General features: G+C 43.0%; 2 pseudogenes; one reads left to right on the forward strand and one right to left on the reverse strand.

Moving 5' to 3' along the window:
* Positions 1–1,960: 1,960 nt before the first annotated feature.
* LOC126937174 (probable ATP-dependent RNA helicase DDX10) lies at positions 1,961–4,575 on the reverse strand (annotated as a pseudogene).
* A 10,514-nt stretch (positions 4,576–15,089) lies between these two features.
* Positions 15,090–21,406, forward strand: part of LOC126937325 (40S ribosomal protein S2-like) — a 36,063-nt pseudogene continuing 29,746 nt past the window's right edge.

Here is a 21,406-nt window from a genome sequence, read left to right on the forward strand (position 1 = left end):
TTCCAAAATTTAAAAAAACACTATGAGGGTTGATACTGTATGTTTCAAATGAAGCATGTTGGTAGGCCACATCTGACCTCTAGGGTGCAGTTTCTCAGCCTCTGTTGAAAAGGATTTGGGCTTCACTTTTGCAAAGCCAAAAGGCCAGAAGGTCAATGGAAAGTTTTTTGGTTTTGATTTTGTTTTGGCCAAATCTATACATAGTGTTTTTATTGTTTTGTGGAATAACAGCATCAACAAGTTATGACATTATAATAGTATTTTGTCTCTGCTACATAGACAAGATGAAGATTTGGGGAAGAACAGTAGTTCACCTGAAAATGTTTGATTTAGTTACAGGAATTAGTTTGGATAGAAGAAAGGACATGAGAGGTTTGGAATCAGACAGACCTAGGCTTAAACCCATCTCTGACATTCAAATGTAAGTTGGTGTAAAAGACAAACTCTGACTCACCTTCTGATCTGTAAAATGGGAATAATAAAGCTTACCTTACAAATAAGAGTAAGGCCAGATAATTCATACAACTGGCTGGTCCATAGTAAGCATTAAAAAATACCAGTTTCTTCTTTTCTACCTCCTGTTTACTTGGTTGTTTATTAATTTCCACCACTTGCCTTAGTTCCAAAGCCAGAACTTTTAAGTTTGTTTTGTTTCTCTGTGTAGGTTTTGCAGTGTTTAGAAGTGGGATGGCTATCTCAACAAGTTCCAATAAATTCCTAGTTTTATCAAATGGAAGACTGTCTGGTCTCTTGCCCAGGATTTGTTATGGCACTTCCCCAGTACATTTTGTTGTATTCCTAGTGTTGCATTAATCCATCTAGCTGTGCTCACTTGACGTCTAATGGTTGGTCCTGCTGACATAACCTTAGCAACCTTATTCTCCTTGTTAGTATCACCCACAGCAGCCAAGTAGCTCCTCCACCAATTACGCATTTAATTGTTTAACTAGTTGCATGTATTTCTCTCTTACATTGTCATTCATATTATTTTTAGTGGAATTTGGGACAGAAAAGCTACTATCATTTTTTCTCTTTGTCATTATTAGTTTGTACAGCCAGTGCAAAGCAATCGGGGGAAAACACAGGTTGTTTATCAGGAATGCTGTGTTCTAGTTGTTCTAGTAGCAGAAGGTCTGCCATTAGCTGTATGCCACTAGGCAATTCTCCTGCCCCTTGGGTGCTTGGTTATCTCTTTTGTAAATCGAAGTTAATAGTGTTTGCCCTGCTAGCTCTCTGGGTTGTCATGAGATAATAGATAACAAGGAATTTCACTCTACAAATGTAATGTGACTGAAAAATAAAGGTCATTATTTTAGAGTTTTAAGGAATGGGACAGGGTTCCTCAAACTCTGCTCTACACTAGAACCAGCTGGGGAACTTTAAAAGCACCCCATGCTCAAACACAGTTTATAGTCATTAAATCACACTCTGATGTGGAACCTAGGTGTTGGTATTTTTTTTAAATAGGAAATATGTTTATTATTGATCATCTCAATTCGAAAATGTTCTTTCTCAGGGCTGGTCCATCATACTCAGTCTCTTTGCAAATATTAAATACATCAAAATCATGATCAATTTTAACAGTAACACAGAAACTTCTGTACAGTAAGCAACACAGGAATTTCTAACAATGACACAAGAGCTCCAGAACTTGCCAGTAAAACAAAGGCAGCATTTCCAATGACAAGGCGTAGGAGCCCATGGATAAAATTCTAACAGAACACATGCTGGAAACTAGGGTCAGGAAATGGTATCATCCACCCTTGATCTGAGTATGCTCAGTGATGGCACAAAGCATGTCCTGTGAGAGGGACTTGGAGATAGATCGCTTCTATCCAGAAATGTGCCCTTTGGGAATGGGACATGTGGTACCTAAGTGCCCCCAAATCAATTGTTTTTCAACTTCCTGTCTACACAATCGTAACCAAGGTTTCAAGGAGAAGGCAGGCGCAGGAAGTATTTAGCTTTGACTTCTTAGCTGATGTAACACGAGCTCTTCATCCTCCGCTGAAGACAGGCCGGTATCCAAAGGCTCGGAAGTGTCCCACTTGGCCTTCTTTCTGTTACGACTTGTTGGTCCCATGTCTTCCACTTCACTGTTTTTCCTCCTCTTCATCCCCTGCTTCTTCTTGGTATCACTAATTTCATTTTCCATATCTTCACTATCTGAATCTTCAGAGCTTCTGTACTTATCTGGATCTGGGAGTGTGCTTGGATCAAATCCATCATCATCATCATTCCAATCCAGAAAGGCTTCCTCTTCATCTTTGGCCTTCGCTTGTCTCTTATTGGCTTCTTTTCTAGCTTCCCTTTCTTTCAGTCTTTCCTCCTGATGCTTTGCCTTAATTTTCTTCCTATATTCTTCTTTGTCAAATTTGTCCTCCTCCTGAAGTCTTCCCTTTGCTTTATCTAAGTTGATACCACCCGTGTCATCATCTTCCTCAGCATCCTTGATGGTAGATTTCTGCATTTGTGGCCACTGCTGAACCAACTCTCCTTCATCAGTACCTGTTATCTTCTTACTCACTTTAAAATTCTCTTCATTACTTTTTTTGCTTCTGCAACTTTGGTCACTTTTTTTCTTGATGCTAGATTTAGAAGGTTCTTTCTTCTGTAATGTTTTCTCCTCTTTAAGGTCAAATCCAAACACATTGTGCCACTTCACCTTCAAGAAATCAGCATCTTCTTCCTCCTCATCTCTGTCTAGGAACTGCATAGGAACTTCCTTGATCTTCTGTGCCTCACTGGTGTTAGGAAGAGATGGAGCTTGAGATCCTTTTGCCTTTGCCAGTTTCTCTTCCATTTCTTCTTCATCGTCTTCCTCTTCTTCCTGTTCTTCATCACTAGTATTGTTAGCCAGTCTGTGCTCTGCCCCTTTGAGTCTTTTTCCACCTTTCAGAAGGATGGACATTTTCTCATTGGAGAAGACTCTAAATTCTTCCACTTTGTCATCAGTGAGGGAGGGAGCCATTGACTCAATTACTTCATCAGCTTGGCTCATTACCAATTCTTTGATGGGTTGTTTCTGCACTTTCTGAAGAAATCTTATGCATGGTGCCACAGCAAGACCAAGAGACAGGGCATATTCAGGTATAGATAACTTACATCAAATACTTCTTTATCCTTCATCAGGTATACCAATTGTGTATAGGAGACGAAGCACCTTTGAGCTGTTTCTTTTAAATCGTGATCTTGAGCTAAAAAAGATTCCAATTTTTTTTCTGGACATCTATAAGATTTTCTGGATTGATTTTGATTTCCTCCACAGGTACTTTCTTCTGAAGAAGCTGCTGCACGATAGCTTTTTTCTGAGGCAAGCAAAATTAATAAAGTTTCACCATCCTCTTTGTACCCAGCAGTTCTACCTGCTCTGTGAATATATGTGTTGGCATCCTCAGGACAATCAAACTGAGGAGTGCAATTCACACCCGGGAAATCCGGCCCCCTGGCTGCAATATCACTAGCAAAGAGTACCGCAGCTCTATTACGGACAAACTCATTATAGACTTCCATTTTTCTCATATGCTGCTGTCAACCGTGGAGGGCAAGGATAGAAATACCAGGACATAGCTGGCAAAACACTCGGTACAGATATTGGACCTCTTTGCAACTGGAAAAAAATACAATGCTCTTCTTCAGATGGCTTCTCAAAAAGGAATACAGCAACTCATTTTTTGCTGCTGCTCACAAACTATGTAGTTCTGTTCCAAAGTGGCAGGGGTGCTACATTGTGCTTTTTATGAACCCAGACATACTCAGGGTTTTTCAAACTCAAGCGTGCAAGGTCCTTTACAGATTTAGTTTGTGTTGCTGAGAAAAGTAAAGTCTGACATTTCTTGGGGAGATTTTCAGTATCAGTAAAGGCCATTCCAAGGTTCTATCTACTTCATCAAGAACTAACATTTGGAGATCGTAGCGTGAAAAGATACTGTTTCATCCATGTGTTGAAGAAGCCGACCTGGTGTGCACACAAGTATATTTATGTTGTTGATCCTCTCAGCTTCATGTTTCAGATCCTTTGCACCAATGATGAGACCAGCTGAGAAGCCATGATTCTTTCCCACTTTTTGGAGAACCTCAAAGTTCTGATAGGCCAGTTCTCTCATAGGTGATATTATGAGAACTCCCAGCCCATCTGTTGAGGTCCATTGCAGACGATATAAGGCTTCCTGCACTGGAACAAGGAAAGCCAAAGTCTTGCCAGATCCAGTTTTGGCCGCTCCAAGTACATCTTTACCTTGCAAAGCCAATCCAGTGGTCTGCTTCTGTATCTCAGTTACCAAACGGTACTGAGCTTCTTGCAAACCTTTCAGTGTTTTTTCTGGACAAGGAAAAAGCTGAAAATCTTGTAATTTCATTTACATTTATCTTCTCATAGTTCTGCATGAGGCGGCTGATACCCTCGCACCCAACCTGCCATTTGGGTTTCTTCAGTTGCTTCCTCAACTGCTTCTTTTTTTTCTGCCTGTGGCTGTATTTTTTCTTCCAGCGATTGAAGCTCTGCACTGGGTCAGGTTGGGCTCCCGAACCCGGAGAGTCTGCAGTTTTGCCCATTACGGAGGCAGCGACAGCTCGGGTCACCCCCAGACATGAAGCACCTAAGGCCAGGCTCGTAGAATAAGCGTGGGGAAAACACACAGAGGCACATGCGTAGGTGTTGGTATTTTTAAACTACTCATGTGGTGCCAGTGCACAGCCAAGTTTGTGAACAGTGCTCCAGCACCTTGCTCTCAGAGTGTGGTCCATGAGGCCAACCATTAACAGGATCACCTGAGAGTTCATTAGGAATGCAGGTTGTCAAGTCCATTCTAAATCTTTGTATTTTAACAAGATCTTCAGGTGATTCATTTGCATCTTAAAATTTTAGAAGCACTGCTTTAGAAGTTACTTCATCTGTTTTATTCTGAAGTTGAAGAAAAATCCAGAGAAGTTACGGAGTTTACTGATGGTCACAGTTCTAGCTAATGAAGCCAGGACTAGAATTAAAAATTCTTGAATTCCAAACCTGTGCTTCTCTCCAACGCTGTGGATGTGGGCCTGTGTTATCCTTCACATAGAAGAAAAAGGTGTGGATAAATTGTCAATAATGTGTAGCTAATGTCTTTTTCAGATGTAGCTAATGGATTTGCTGTAATTCTCATCTCTCTCCAGACCTATCACCTTTGAGAACAATGTTCATGAGATGGAGAAACTTACTGGAAGCTGCACCTAGATAGATTGCTTTGGATATTTCGGGAGACAGTGGAAGAGTTTGCAATTTAATTGTGCTTGTTATTGAGTTTTGTTTTGTTTTTTTTTTTTTTGGTGTATGTGTGTGTGTGTGTGTGTAGCAGGGTCTCAGTCTCTTGCCCAGGCTGGAGTGCAGTGGCACGATCTCAGCTCACTGCAACCTCTGCCTTCTGGGTTCAGACGACTGTCCTGCCTCAGCCTCCTGAGTAACTGGGATTACAGGTGTGAGCCACTGTGCCTGGCCTGTTATTGACTTATCTTACTAAAATTATCTACTTCCAAAGCATAAATACTAATAAAAAATATTTATAAAATAAGACTTTTCTGCTCTTCATTAGCTGATGGACCAGTCTCAAGACTAAAAGACCATGGTATGAGACAAGAATACTAGTCTAAAAAGATGATGATATGGGAAAAGAATATAATTTTTTCTTTCAGTTATCAACTTGAGGCTTTTGGGAAAGGGAAAAACCTGGGAATTTAGGGATGCAGTTAGTTTTGTAAGAAGCCAACCGAACGTTCCAAAGACAGAGCTTATGCTGGACTCTGTGCTCAAATTGATCTAGCCAGAGTATGAAGGAAGCTGGAGAGAAAATGCAGGCTAGGTTGGTGTTGATCTGTCCAATCAAACACCACATGGGTTTAGCAGATGTATGCCATGCACATCGAGATGTGCTATTTTAAATTTCCTGGGGCAATACTTGTTAGAGAAGAGCAGTATGTTGGACTCATCAGGCTTCTTAGTAATATGTACCTAGCTCTCTCCTCCTCTCTGCACCTGCTGTGATACTGATTATACAGTAAGTAATGGCAGCTTTGCCTTGGGAGGTTATAGATATGCTGCAGATGAGGCATCTCTCCTGTGAAGGTGTGTAAATTTCAAATTGCTAGTTGCAGCTCCTTGCAAGGGGGCCATGGGGAGCAGGAGGGAGAGAACACCAGTGGGAGTGACACCCAAAGCCATAATAATTTCTGATGATTAACCTCCAGTTTTTCACATCCCCTATTATGTGTGTTTCCAGGATCACAGACAAAATGATTGCTCTGCTGCATGGAAAATCTGGCACTGTATAACTATCTAATTTTCCACGCATGATATCATAATACCTCTAGTAGCACTATTTGTAGCTAAAGCCTCCCTCTCCTCCTCCTCCTCCTTCCTGTTTTTTCCTCTATTTGATGTATTTTCCTTTCTTTCATTAATTGCAAGGGGCTTTAGCCCAGGGTGAGGATAGTGAGTAGTGCAATAGGAGTGGTGGCTTCAGAGCCTCCGGTCTGCATGGTAAAAAAATATATGTGTGTGTTTAGCTGTTTAGGCGAAGATTTCTAAAGACCCAGAGTGATATTATTACAGCTAGAATGTATTTAGAAACTCTAATGAAATGCATGTAAGGACAGAGGCAGGTAATAGAAATGAGTGACTGGATCAAGAGAACTGTGGTGGACTGGGCGGCTCCTAGCCTGTCTTAGAAGGGACATACCAGCCAGCTCCATCCATTGTTGCTATAGAGAGTGACAACCAGTGCTATGAAATCTCATTTTTAAACAGAAGCTAAAAATTCAAGTTTTACATGAAATTTTCTGCTCTCTAAATGTTCATAATTGAGGTTTCTTTTTAACTCCATCAACTATGCAGCCCAAAAACCACATCTGAAGGACTAGATTGGGCCTGTGGGGCAAGAGTTTGTAAACTTGATTTAGTCTGATGTCCTCATTTCATGGAAGAAAAGGAATTTGTCCAAGCTCACTCTTGACATTAGTGAGGTGCACAGTTGAGAAAAGAATGCAGGTCAGAATGCTCCTCATTCTTTTCACCTCTGAAGATACCTACAGTAGGATTTATGTGCCAGGCAGTGAGCCAGGTCAGGGTTAGGTTACAGATATGGCTCCAGCCCTCAGTGACCTCACAGTCTGGCAAGGGTGACAGACAAGCAAACAACTAACTATAATTCTTTGAGGTATGTGCAACAAAGAAGTAGCTATAAATGCAGAGGCAACATCAGGAGGAACAAGTTCATTTCATCTGTGAAGAGGGTGACATGGTGTGAAGAATCAGGGAAGGGCTTACAGAAAAGGTAATGCCTTGGTTGGGTATTGACGCTTAAATATTTTGATAATAGTCACGGTGTTTTGTTTGCTTGCTTCTTTTACATTTGTTAAGCAGCTGGGTTGTTACTGTGATTCTGATGAATTTAGGGGGGCAGGAATTGATAATAAATTGTCTCGTATTGACTTAAAGTTCACACATACCAACTTACTTGGACCTCATAATGTTTGGTGAGGGTAAGGAATAGGGCAGGTATTCGTAGATAAGGACATTGTGACTCGGGAAAACTAAATCAAGGCCCAATGTCACCTCATTATATATGCAGCAGTAGAACTGGGTGGAAGGGAAGTTTCTCATTTGTAGTTGGTGCTATTTATATTTTGGGTCCTGACTTAGCGTGGCAACACAAATCATCCATCCTGTGCTGTAAACCAATTCCAAGTTCTGGAATCCTCAGGAGTTTTTGCCTCAACTTTCCTGGGAAATTGTTCATTGGAGATAAGGTGAAGATAAAGGTTTGGCAAGACTCTGATTCAGAGTGCAGAAACACTCAGTCTTTGAGCCCGGCCCCATTCCACAAGTTGTAGGCCTGCAGGGCTGTGTTCAGTGGGACACTGGTGAGGGTAGAAGGTTGGGGGATAGGAGGCCTAATTTTCACGGAGTCCCAGTGTAGGCTAGCAGGAACCTTGGGAATGCTATTGTGTCTGGAATTGGTGGGTTCTTGGTGTCGCTGACTTCAAGAATGAAGCCGCAAACCCTCGTAGTGAGTGTTACATCTCATAAAGGCGGGGTGGACCCAAAGAGTGAGCAGCAGCAAGATTTATTGTAAAGAGCAAAGGAACAAAGCTTCCCAGTGTGGAAGGGGACTGGACCAAGTTGCCACTGCTGGCTCAGGCAGCCTGCTTTTATTCCCTTATCTGACCCCACCCACATCCTGCTGATTGGTGCATTTTACAGAGAGCTGATTGGTCTATTTTACAGAGTACTGATTGGTACCTTTACAATCCTTACACCTAGACAGAAAAGTTCTCCAAGTCCCCACTAGGTTAGCTAGATACAGAGTACCAATTGGTGTATTTACAAATCTTGAGCTAGACACAGAGTACTGACTGGTGTATTTACAAACCCTGAGCTAGACACAGAGTGCTGATTGGTGTGTTTATAATCCTTGAGCTAGACACAGAGTGCTAGTTAGAAAAGTTCTCCTAGTTCTCACTAGGTTAGCTAGATACAGCCTACTGATTGGTGTATTTACAAACCCTGTGCTAGACATAGAGTACTGATTGGTGTATTTACAATCCCCTAGCTAGACATAAAGGTTCTACAAGTCCCCACTAGACTCAGGAGCCCAGCTGGCTTCACCTAGTGGATCCTGCACCATGGCGGCAGGCAGAGCTGCCCACCAGTCCTGAGCTATGCCTCCACTCCTTAGCCCTTGGGCGGTCAATGGGACCGGGCGCCAAGGAGCAGGGGGCAGTGCTCCACGCTGGAGCCCACCGTGGAGGCGGGTGCTCGGACAGCCCTGCCCCGTGGGGAGGCAGCTGAGGCCCGGCAAGAACTGGAGCACAGTGCCAGGGAACTGGCACTGCTGGGGAACCCTGTGCACCCACTGCAGGTGCTAAGCCCCTCACTGCCCTGGGCCTGCAGTGCTGGCGGCAGCTCAGTGTGCCGGCCTGCCGAGCGGGCGCCCCTACCTGTGCCCCAGCTGGCGCTTGCCGGAACTCGTGCTGGCCCAGGACCACAGTGAGCAGCCCTGGTTCCTGACCTCGCCTCTCACTCCACACCTCCTGTCAAGCAGAGGGAGGTGGCTCCAGTCTCGGCCAGCCCAGAGAGGGGCTCCCACAATGCTGTGGCAGGCTGAAGGGCTCCTCAAGCACCGCCAGAGTGGATGCCGAGGCCGAGGAGGCACGGAGAGCGAGGGCTGTTAGCACATTGTCACCTCTCACTATGGGCATGGGGTTAAGTACATACAAACAATTTCACACTTATAGTGGGTTATTTTAGAAATTCATTGGCTGGCTGGGCGCAGTGACTCAAGCCTGTAATCCCAGCACTTTGGGAGGCTAAGGTAGGCAGATCACAAGGTCAGGAGATTGATACCATCCTGGCTAACAGGGTGAAACCCTGTCTCTACTAAAAACACAAAAAAATTAGCCCGGCGTGGTGGCGGGTGCCTGTAGTCCCAGCTACTCGGGAGGCTAAGGCAGGAGAATGGCATGAACCCAGGAGGCGGAGCTTGCAGTGAGCCCAGATCTTGCCACTGCACTCCAGCCTGGGCAACAGAGCAAGATTACATCTCAAAAAAAAAAAAAAAAAAAAAGAAATTCATTGACCATGTGACCCAACTTCTTAGGAGAAAATTGAGACAGTAAGAAAGGGGATACTTTTACTGAGTGCTCACTGTGTCTTTGCAGTTGCAAAGGTTGCAGTTGCACTAGGTATTTTTATGTTATCCAAGTTAACACTGCCAGAAAGCCTGAAAGATGAACATCATCAACTCTATTTTCCAGAAGAAAAGCTGAGACTCAAAGAAGAGGTTATGTAACTTGCCAAAGGTTAGATGGGTATTAAATGATGGAGCTTGTATAGAGTTAGGTCTGGTAGTCTGACTGAATCCAAAGAAACCTAAGAAATGGGACATAATTTTCTGCGTAATGAAGGTGATTTATTTCATATAATAATTTTACTTGGGGTACCTATGCGCACGTGTGCATGTATGTGTTTGTATGTGTATGCTTATGGTGATGGTGAGGTGTCAACAGAAAACAGCATAGGAAAGGCAGAGGAAAGAACCAAATGGGTGAATTTACTTCTAGTCTAATTTACCATGTTGGCTATTCACTTTCAGTTACTCTGCATTAACAGAGATAAAAGAGTCTGGTGGAAAATCTCAAAACTGGATTAATGAAATTATTTGTATTTGGCATTGGGTTGTGAGTGTGTGTAATGGTTTAGAAAATTATAAAACAAATAATGAAACCATTTAGTCAATGTTCAACTTAGGAGGAAGAGAAACGCTGTGCTTTTCATCAACTCTGCTAAATAACATCTCTCTCCTTCCTTCTTTCACATAGCAGTGTCTCTTAGGCAGGCACAAGTTATCCTTACAAAGGGAACTGGTTTCTCTCTCTCAATTTGCTTGTTTACTTTTTCAGATTTCCTGGAAGAGTTAAGGTAATTAAACAGCTTGGTGTAATTGCGGTACTTTTCAGCTTTCTTTCCCAATTTCTGTTAAACTATAGCCTATGGTTGGTTGTAAGGACGACTACCAATTAATTTACCTAACATAGTTTAATTGAACACCTACCATATGCAAGGCACTGTGCTACCTTCTGGGGAATACAAATATCAAAGTGACAAAGGCAGATATGCAACTTACTGTATTGTAGTTAGATTGTAACAAAAACAGGCCCAGATGATATCAGGCAGAGATGCTGGGAAAGATAATTCGATATCCTTAAAAAACAATATTTAAAAAATATTTGTTCTGCATTTATTTAGCAGGAGAGAGGTTATTACCAGCCTGAATTTTTAATTTTCTATTAAAGTGTACCCTCAGCTTTGATGAGCAAGATCTACTTTTTTTTTTTTTTGAGGCAGGGCCTTGCTCTGTCACCCAGGCTGGAGTGCAGTGGCACGATCTTGGCTCACTGCAACCTCTGCTTCCCAGGTTCAAGTGATTCTTGTGCCTCAACCTCCCAACTGGGATTATAGATGTGTGCCACCATGCCCAGCTGATTTTCGTATTTTTAAGGTCAATTTATATGTGTATATTTTCAGCTATTTATGGAATTGCATGTGGGTACCATGGTACCATTTTATGTCAATGAAAACCCCTCCTATAGATTGTTACTCTGGGCTACCACCCAACTGGCCCAGCCCTTAATGCTCTCTATAGAAGAATGGAGCTCATGGAGACAGGGGAGGGAAACCAAGGAGGGAAAGACTAGTTCTGACTGCTACTGAGCCAAGCCTCAAAGAATGATTAAAGTTTCTAAAAGCTGAGAAACTGAGGCCCAGGACAAGATAGGTCTGTCAGGAAGAGAGGGCAGTAGAGGCAAATGCAGGGCCAACTAAGCTAAGGTACAAGGGCTACAAACTGAAAGTGAGATATAGGAAGTCACTAGCTGACTGCAGAGGACAGATCTGATGAAGTATTACTGGCAGATTCAAAGGTCTTACTTCTACCATGGGACAGTTCTCATGAAGTGATAAAGCTGAAATTGGAATGAAGTAGGGGAGAGCCAGGCTGGAGCACTTCTCTTATTGGAGGCTACAGTCACTTGCTTTAAGTTATGCCTGTCCTTAAGCACAAGCATTCTGTGCCAGCTTCTACATTACCCTCACTGTTCTGTGCCTTGCTTTGCTTCAACAACCTTTCTTGAAAGGATGTGCCATTTAGTGGCTCCTTTGCCACTTTTTTCTCAATTGCTGACTTAGGATTTTTTTGTTTATTTGTTTTAAAGACATGGTCTTGCTCTGTTGCCCAGCTGGAGTGCAGTGGTGCAATCATAGCACATAGCTCATAGGTCATCAGATCCTCCTGCCTCAGCCTCCCGAGTAGCTGGGACTACAGGCATGCGCCACCATACCTGGCTAATTTTTTAGTTTTTTGTAGAGACAAAAAACTCACTATGTTGCCTACACTGGTCTCAAACTCCTGGCCTGAAGCGATCATCCCACCTCTGCCTCCCAAAGTATTGGAATTACAGACATGAACCACTGTGCCTGGCAGAGGGCTGACTTAGGAAGTGGCATGTCTTGAGATCATCCAAGGACTTTAGGTAGTCTGAGTTTGCTGTTTTTATGAACACAAACAGGACTGACATTAACAGGACTGACCTGGGAAGTTAATAATGGCAAGGAAGATGCCTGAATGCCTGGAGGAAATGAGTAGATGTAGGTGTCGACTGGTTCTGCTTGAAGCAAAGGCTCTCCATCCGATAGACCCTCTAGGAATACCTGGGAGGCTCAGCTTCTAGTCTCAAAGAAGGCCTGGAGCTTTGAGAATGTGGTCTTGTAGAGAGGATCTGTCAGATCAGTATTCAAGACGGTAGATACCACTTACATAATTGCAATTTCATTTTAGATTCTTGGCCTTCATATTTAGAAACAAATTCATACTTGTAATAGTTCTTGTTAAGCATTAGTGGAACAACATTTTAGCATTATTCCTCTACCACAGGCACAACACAAATACAATAGCTGAGGATATTTATAAAGGAGGGCATTTAGAAAGTGGGATTACATGTAGGCTTCCACTCCAAGTATGTTGGCATTGAGAACTTTTATTCAGTCATCTAATATTTCTATCATCTTTGATATTTTAAGGACATATTCCTAGCTTAATATTTTTATTTTTAAAAGGGTATTTGACAGAACAATAAATGGTATTTTAAAAAATAAAAAATTCTGCAGGTAAATAAGTTTGGAGAGTGTTGACTTAAGAAACTTAAACAATTTTTTTTAAGTCCAAGACTTTTCAGAGCTTTAAATATGGTAATATGCTTTTAGCAATTATAAGAAGAGTATACATGGTCACCTATTTTGTGGTAAACTGAGACCCACTAGAGACAACATGGGAAGCATTGTTCTAGATCATAATTTACATGTGATCTCTTGAGAAAGTCACTTTATATCTTTTTTATTTATATACAATTGTTTTCAACTTTTATTTTAGATTCAGGGGCTATTTTATTTTATTTATTTATTTTAGATTCACGGGTTTGTTATATGGGCATATTGCATGATGCTAGTTTGGGATACAGATGATGCAGTCATCCAGGTAGTCAGTATAGAACCCAGTAGTTAATCTTTCAACACTTATCCCCTCTGCCTCTCTCCCCCTCTCCAGTAGTCCCCAGTATCTGTTGTTCCCATCTTTATGTCCGTGAGTATCCAGTGTTTAGCTCTCACTTATAAGTGAGAACATGCAGTAATTGGTTTTCTGTTTCTGCCTTATTTTACTTAGGATAATGGCCTCCAGCTGCATCCATGTTGCTGCAAAGGACATGATTTCATTCTTTTTTATGGCTGTGTAGTATTACATGGTGTATATGTATCCATTTTCATCATCCAGTCCACTGTTGATGGGTACCTACATTGATTCCATGTGTTTGCTCTTGTGAATAGTGCTGTGAGGAACATACAAGTGCACGTGTTTTTTTGGTAGAATGATTTCTTTTCTTTTGGAATGAGATTTCTGGGTCGAATGGTAGTTCTGTTTAAGTTCTTTGAGAAATCTCCAAACTGCTTTCCACAGTGGCTGAACTAATTTACATTCCCACCAACAGTGCATACGTGTTCCCTTTTATCTGCAGCCTCACCAACATCTATTATTTTTTGACTTTTTAATAATAGCCATTCTGACTGGTATCTCATTGTGGTTTTGATTTGCATTTCTCTGCTGATTAACGATGTTGAGTATTTTTTCATATTTTTGTTTTGGCTGCTTTTAAGTCTTCTTTTGAGACGTGTCTGTGTCTTTTGCCCACTTTTTAATGGGGTTATTTGTTTTTTTTTGCTTGTTGATTTGTTTAAGTTCCTTATAGATTCTGGATATTAGACCTTCATTGAATGCATAGTTTGCAAATATTTTCTCCTATTCTGTAGATAGTCTGTTTACTCTGTTGATAGTTTCTTTTGCTGTACAGAAGCTCTTTAGTTTAATTAGGTCCTACTTGTTATTTTTTGGTTTTGTTACAATTGCTTTTGAGGACTTAGTCATCAATTCTTTCTCAAGACCAATGTCCAGAATAGTGTTTCCTAGGTTTTCTTCTGGGATTCTTATAATTTGAGGTCTTATAATTTTTAATACATCTTGAGTCAGTTTTTTAATATGGTGGAAGGTAAGGGTCCAGTTTTATTCTTCTGCATATGGCTAGCCAACTATCCTCACACCACTTATCAAATAGGGGGCCATTTCCTCATTGCTTGTTACTGTTGACTTTGTCAAAGATCAGATGGCTGTAGGAGTGCAGCTTTATTCCTGGGTTTTCTAGTCTGTTCCATTGGTCTCTGTGTCTGTGATGAGAGTGGGCATCCCCATCTTGTTCTGTTCTTAAGGGAAATGTTTCCACCTTTTTCCAATGCAATATTGTGTCCAGAATTGGTGGGTTCTTGGTCTCACTGACTTCAAGAATGAAGCCGCGGACCCTCGCGGTGAATGTTACAGTTCTTAAAGATGGTGTGTCCAGAGTTTGTTCCTTCAGACGTTGAGATGTGTCTGGAGCTTCTTCCTTCTGGTGGGTTTGTGGTCTCGCTGTCAGGAGTGAAGCTACAGACCTTCGCGGTGAGTGTTATAGCTCATAAAGGCAGCGTGGACCCAAAGAGTGGGCAGCAGCAAGATTTATTGCAAAGAGCAAAAGAACAAAGCTTTCATAGTGTGGAAGGGGACCCAGCGGGTTGCCACTGCTGGCTCCAGCTTTTATTCCCTTATCTGACCCCACCCACATCCTGCTGATTGGACATTTTACAGAGAGCTGATTGGTCTATTTTACAGAGAGCTGATTGGTCCGTTTTGACAGTGTGTTGAGCTAGACACAGAGTGCTGATTGGTGTGTTTACAAACCTTGAGCTAGACACAGAGTACTGATTGGTGTATTTAGAAACCCTGAGCTAGACACAGAGTGCTGATTGGTGTATTTACGATCCTCTAGCTAGACATAGAAGTCCTCCAAGTCCCCATCTGGCTCAGGAGACCAGCTGGCTTCACCCAGTGGATCCTGCATCCTGGCTGCAGGCGGAGCTGCCCACCAGTCCGGAGCTGTGCCTGCACTCCTCAGCCCTTGGGCTGTCCATGGGACCAGGCACCATGGAGCAGCGGACAGCGCCCATCAGGGAGGCTCCCGCTGCCGGGGAGCCCACGCAGCAGGGGAGCTCAGACTTGGCCGGCTGCAGGTCCCGAGCCCTGCCCTGCGGGGAGGCAGCTAAACCTGGCGAGAATTTGAGTGCAGCGCTGGCGGTTCTGCGCTGCTGGGGCACCCGGCACAACCTCCGCAGCTGCTGGCCCAGGTTCTAAGCCCCTCACTGCCCTGGGGTGGGGGCTCCCGCCTGCGGCTCTGTGTGCGGGGGACCACCGAGCCTGCGCCCGCGCCTGCGCCTACCGGAACTCGCACTGGCCGCCAGCACCGCAGCTCAGCCCCAGTTCCCGCCCGTGCCTCTCCCTCCACCGCAGAGGGAGGCGGCTCTGGCCTCAACCGGCCCGGAGAGAAGCTCCCACAGTGCTGTGGTGGGCTGAAGGGCTCCTCAAGCACCGCCAGGGTGGACGTCGAGGCAGAGGAGGCGCTGAGAGTGAGGGCTGCTAGCACATTGTCACCTCTCAGTATGATGTTGCCTGTGAATTTGTCATAGATGGCTTTTCTTCTTTTAAGGTATGTTCTTTTGATGCCAGGTTTTTTGAGGGTTTTTATCATAAAGAGATGTTAGATTTTATGAAAAGCATTTTCTGCATTTATTGAGATGATCTTATGGTTTTTGCTTCTAATTGTGTTTATGTAGTGAATCACGTTTATTGATTTGCATATGTTGAACCATTCTTACATTGCAAGAATAAAACCTACTTGATCATGATGAATTAACTTTTTGATTTGCTGCTGGATTTGGTTTGCTAGTATTTTGTTGAGGATTTTTGCATTTATGTTCATTGGGGATAGTGGCCTGTAGTTTTCTTTTTTCATCATGTGTTTGCCATATTTTGCATCAGGATGATGCTGGCTTCCTAGGATGAGTTAGGGAGGAGTCCCTCTTCCTCGATGTTTTTGAATAGTTTTACTAGCATTGGTACCAGCTCTTCTTTGTATGTCTGGTAGAATTCGACTGTGAATCCATCTCGTCCAGGGTTTTTTGGTTGGTTGGATTTTTATTACTGATTGAATTTAGTAACTTAATATTGGTCTCTTCAGGGTTTCAATTTTTTCCTGATTCAATCTGCATGTTTCTAGGAATTTATGCATTTCTTCTACATTTTCTAGTTTGTATGCATAGAAGTGTTCATAATAGTCTCTGAGGATCTGTATTTCTGTGGGATTGGTTGTGATGCCACCCGTGCTGTTTCTGATTGTGCTTACTTGGTTCTCTTTTTTTCCTTTGTTAATCTAGCTAGCAGGCTGTTGCTATTGCTTATCCTTTCACAGAACTAACTTTGAGCTTTGTTGGTCCTTTTTGTGGATATTTGGGTCTCATTTTTTTGCAATTCTGCTCTGATTTTAGTTCTTTCTTTTTTTCTCTTAGCTTTGGGGTTACTTTGTTCTTGTTTTTTCTAGTTCTTCTAAGTGTGATGTTAGATAGTTAATTTGAGGTCTTTCTTTCTTGATGTAGGCATTTAGCACTATTAACTCCTCTTAATGAGAGGTGAAGCCAGCTGGACTTCCTGGGTTGAGTGGGGACTTGGATAACTTTTCTGTCTAGCTAAAGATTGTAAATGCACCAATCAACACTCTGTAAAAATGCACCAATCAGTGCTCTGTGTCTAGCTAAAAGAATGTAAATGCACCCATCAGCACTCTGTAAAAATGCACCAGTCAGCGCTCTGTGTCCAGCTAAAGGATTGTAAATGCACCAATAAGCGCTCTGTAAAATGGAACAATCAGCACTCTGTAAAATGGACCAATCAGCAGGATGTGGGCAAGGACAAATAAGGGCATAAAAGCTGGCCATCGCAGCTGCAGCAGCAACCTGCTCTGGTCTCCTTCCACGCTGTGGAAGCTTTGTTCTTTTGCTCTTCACAATAAATCTTGCTGCTGCTCACTCTTTGGGTCTGTGCCATCTTTAAGAGCTGTAACACTCACTGCGAAGGTCTGCAGCTTCATTCTTGAAGTTAGCCAGACCAAGAACCCACTGGAAGGAACCAGCTCTGGACACATTAACACTGTTTTTGCTCTATCCCAGAGATTTGGTATGTTGTGTCTCTGTTTCCATTTTTATTTAAAAGAATTTTTTGATTTCTGCCTTAATTTTGTTGTTTACCCAAACATCATTCAGGAACAAATTGTTTTATTTCATATAATTGAGTAGTTTTGAGATCGTGATATTGATTTCTATTTTTATTCCACTGTGGTCCAAGAGTATTCTTTGTATGATTTCAGTTTTTTTTGAATTTACTGATACTTGCTTTATGGCTGAGCATCTGGTCAATCTTAGAATACGTTACATGTACAGAGAAGAAGAATGTATATTATGTGGTTGGTTGTTAGAGTATTCTGTAGATATCTGTGGGTCCAGTTGGTCAAGTTTTGAATTTGAGTCTAGAAGTCTTTGTTAATTTTCTGCCTCGATGATCTGTCTGATGGTATCAATGAGTTGTTGAAGTCCCGCACTGTTATTGTGTGGCTGTTTCTTTTTATAGGTCTAGAAGTACTTGTTTCATGACTCTGGTGCTTCAGTGATGGGGTCATGTATATTTAAAATAGTTAAGTCTTCTCATTTAATTGAACCTTTTTTGTTATGTAATGCCTTTCTTTGACCTTTTTTTAAGTCTGTTTTATGTAATATAAGAATAGCAACTCCTGTTTCTTTTTGTATTCCATTTGTGTGATAGCTCTTTCTCCATTCTTTTACTTTGAGCCTTAGTGTTGTTACATGTGAGGTGGTTCTCTTGAAGTTAGCAGACGGTTGGGTATTATTTTGTTATCCACCTTGCCACTGTGCTTTTTTTTTTTTTTTTTTTTTTTTTTTTTTTTTTTGAGATGGTGTCTCACTCTGTCGCCCATGCTGGAGTGCAGTGGCACAATCTCGGCTCACTGCAACCTCTGCCCTCCGAGTTCAAGTGATTCTCCTGCCTCAGCCTCCCAAGTAGCTGGGATTACAGGTGCCTGCCACTACGCCCGGCTAATTTTTTGTATTTTTAGTAGAGATGGGGTTTCACCATCTTGGCCAGACTGGTCTTGAACTCATGAACTAATGATCCACCCACCTTGGCCTCCCAAAGTGCTGGGATTACAGGCGTGAGCCACTGCACCCAGCCCATTGTGTGCTTTTTAAATGGAGTGTTTAGAGTGTTTACGTTCAAGGTTAATACTGATATATGAGGTTTTGATCCTGTTGTGATGTTGTTAGCGGGTTGCTTTATAGTCTTGTGTAGTTGCTTTTACAGACTTTGGGCTATGTGCTTATGTGTGCTTTTGTGGTAGCAGGTATAATTCTGTTTTAATGTTTAGAACTCCCTCGAAGAATTTCTTGTACGACTAGTCTAGTAGTAATGGATTCTTTCACTGTTTGCTTGTCTGGAAAAGATCTGATTTCTCCTTTGCTTATGAAGCTTAACTTGGCAGGATATGAAATTCTTGGTTGGAATTTCTTTTCTTTAAGGATGCTAAAAATAGGCCTCGATCTCTTCCTGTTGTGAGGTTTCTGCTGAGAAGTCTGCTGTTAGCCTGACGGAGTTCTCTTTGTAATTGATCTGACGCTTTCCTCTAGCTACTAAGATTTTTTCTTTTGTGTCGACTTCGGAGTGTTGATGACTATATGTCCTGAGGATGGTCATTTTGTATAGTAATTAACCTCACAGGGGTTCTCTGAATTTCTTGAATTTGCATGCTTACCTCTCTAGCAAGATTCAGGAGTTTTATGGACTACATCTCAAATATGTTTTCCAGGTTGTTTATTCTGTCTCCTCTCTCAGGAATACCAACGAGTTGTCGCTTTAGTTTCTTTACATAATGGCATATTTCTCAGAGGTTTTGTTCATTTAAAAAATTATTTTTTCTGCCAGACGCGGTGGCTCACACCTATAATCCCAGCACTTTGGGAGGCCAAGGCAGGCGGATCACAAGGTCAGGAGATCGAGACCACGGTGAAACCCCGTCTCTACTAAAAATACAAAAAAGTAGCCGGGCGCAGTGGCGGGCGCCTGTAGTCCCAGCTAGTTGGGAGGCTGAGGCAGGAGAATGGCGTGAACCCAGGAGGCGGAGCTTGCAGTGAGCCCAGATCGTGCCACTGCACTCCAGCCTGGGCAACAGAGAGAGACTCTGTCTCAAAAAAAAAAAAATTATTTTTTCTTTATTTTGGCTGACCCAGTTGATCTGAAGCATCAGTCTTTGAGCTCTGTAATCTTTCCTCAGCTTGGTCTAGTCAATTGTTAAGGCTTACAACTGTATTTTGAAATTTCTGTGGTGAATTTTTAATTCCAGAAATTCAGTTTTGTTCTTCCTTAAAATGGCCATGTTATGTTTTAACCCTTGAATCATTTTACTTACTTTTTTGAATTTGGTTTTAACTTTCTCTTGAATCTTATTGAGCTTCCTTGTCATCCAGATTCTAAAGTCAATGTCTGCCCTTTCGGACATTTCAGTCTGGTTAGGATCCAGTGCTGGGGAGCTAATGTGATCTTTTGGAGGTAAGGAAACGTTTTGACTTTTTGAATTGCTAGAGTTCTTGTACTGGTTTCTTTTCATCTTAGGGGGCTGGCATTTCTTTATCTTTTTGAAGTTGCTGTCATTTGGATGGGGCTTTTTGTTTTTCTATTATTTTTTCCCTTGAGGGTTTGACTGTAGTGCATATCATGTATAGTTGATTGGCTTCATTTCTGAGTGCTTTCAGAGGGTTAAGGCTCTGTATAGGTTCCTTAGTTGTGGCTAGTTTCCTGCATTGGGTTTCACAGTCGATGCATGCTGTAGGAATTTATTTTTGTTTGATGCTGTAATTCAGGCTGTGATCTGGTAGATGTCCCTTAAGAGTAAGAGCTGGCAGATAGGTTTTTAACCCTGTGCACTTTGTGTTTCCGTGCATTCACAGTAATGCTCTGCGAAGTGGGAAATGGGTGGAGTGGGGATTACCCCTTTACCAAGTTTATTCCCAGGTCTTGGAGAAGCTGCCTCCAATCACTGGTGCTATGCCTGCATTTCCTGAACCCCAAAGTGCTCCTGGTTGACTGCACTCTCCCCTCCCTTAAGGGAGGCCTGAGCTGAAGGTTAGGCCACCAGAAGACTTGCAGCTCCCCAGGACTTTCTGGTCATCTGAGCTTGGCAGAGTCAGAGGATGTTGTGGGGTATGTCTGTGGGTGGTCTGGTGATGCCCACAGGGTGGGCAGGGTGGTGGGGCTAATGGTGTGCAGCTGGTGTGGCGCTTACAGCCTGGGGTTTTTGCCCAGAATACAGTTATAGGGACCACTTAGCTCAGGCTCCCCCAGCTGGGACTCCTTCTGGTGTCTGTCCCAGGAGTAGGCCTGACCAGCTAGTTTTGTCCCAAACCTTCTGGGCCCAGATCTCTGGGCTGGTCAAGGCCAGAGGGCTCCCTCAGGTAGCAGCTACACTGCCCAACAGGCTATACCCATCTTGTGGAGGGAGGGACACCAAGCTTTGGTGCTGGCACACAAACCCACACCTCACTCTTCTCAGTGTTCTGAGAGTGGGGGCTCCTTCCCTGCTTAGGCTGAGGTCACGCATCTCAGCTGGATACCCATGGGCAGTGTGCCTGAAACCTGGGGGATTCGAACCGACCTTTGACTTTGTCCTCTGGCCCCCTGGGGTTGAGTATCACCTGTGCTGGAGGCACTGAATTGCTCCCAAGCCACCGGCAAAACACCCAGGGTAGTGGAAGCCGTGCTGTGTGCACCCTCTTGTAGGAGTGCCCAGGCAGGACCTTGGGAGGGGCCAGCTGACAAGGGGGCACACAGGTCAGATGTTCTCCAGACCTGTGTAAAGGCAGCCCTGGTTTCTCCTGACCCAGCAATCAGCAGGGGCTACAGTTACTCAAAGCAAGATGGAGAGCCTTGGGGATAGGCACATATAGTTGCATTTTGCCGCAGCTGCATGTTAAACCTTCTGGGCTCCATGGAGGTTCAAGCTCTGCCTCTGCCTATTCTCCAGCAGTTCCCTGTGCCAATTCAAATGTCTTTTCAGGTCGTAGGATCTCTTGTAGCTAGGACCCCAGAGGTCTGTGGCAGGAGTGTTGCGTCCTGGAGCTCTTTTACTCTTCCCTTCTTTAGTACCTATTAGGGATCAAGAGCTGGTCCTGGTGCTTAGTGATGTCATGCAGGCTTCCTAGCTTCCTCCTCTTTGATCTCACTGTCTACATCACCTTCCTATTGACTTTCAGCATTTTGTCTCAAAAGATCTGTTTGAAGTATGATGGTTTACTCAACATTTTGGTTTCTCTCAGTGGGAGAGGTGTTTCCTGGCTGTGTCTAGTCAG

Source organism: Macaca thibetana, chromosome 15, assembly GCF_024542745.1.
Source record: "Macaca thibetana thibetana isolate TM-01 chromosome 15, ASM2454274v1, whole genome shotgun sequence".
In the NCBI taxonomy this organism is placed as follows: Eukaryota; Metazoa; Chordata; class Mammalia; order Primates; family Cercopithecidae; genus Macaca; species Macaca thibetana.